This window comes from Penaeus monodon, chromosome 19 (assembly GCF_015228065.2).
Source record: "Penaeus monodon isolate SGIC_2016 chromosome 19, NSTDA_Pmon_1, whole genome shotgun sequence".
In the NCBI taxonomy this organism is placed as follows: domain Eukaryota; kingdom Metazoa; phylum Arthropoda; class Malacostraca; order Decapoda; family Penaeidae; genus Penaeus; species Penaeus monodon.
Window position 1 is genome coordinate 14,894,549 of NC_051404.1, and position 266 is coordinate 14,894,814.

Here is a 266-nt window from a genome sequence, read left to right on the forward strand (position 1 = left end):
TTCTAGTTTACACTTATCTATGTCAGGTATCAAACTCATTAAAACCGACAATAAAATCTCGATCATCCCCGTACAGAATTATATTTCTGTAATCATAAAACGATATCCATTCCTTCTTTCCCTGAACAAGATTACGTTTACATTCAAGGAAATCGGAAAAGTAAGTGAGTGTTGACTAGGTTGCCACTTCTCAGAACTCAAATAGCACAAGGTCAAAGTAAAGGAGTTTCCTTGTCAATTCATTGATGTCCAGTATATGATTAGAG

At 35.0% G+C, this 266-nt stretch overlaps 1 protein-coding gene across 1 annotated transcript in view; it reads right to left on the reverse strand.

Annotated features, from left to right (window-relative positions):
* The window catches only part of LOC119585340 (gonadotropin-releasing hormone receptor-like), a 107,275-nt gene that overhangs the window by 49,740 nt on the left and 57,269 nt on the right, over positions 1-266 (reverse strand). The gene's annotated exons all lie outside the window — the stretch shown is intronic.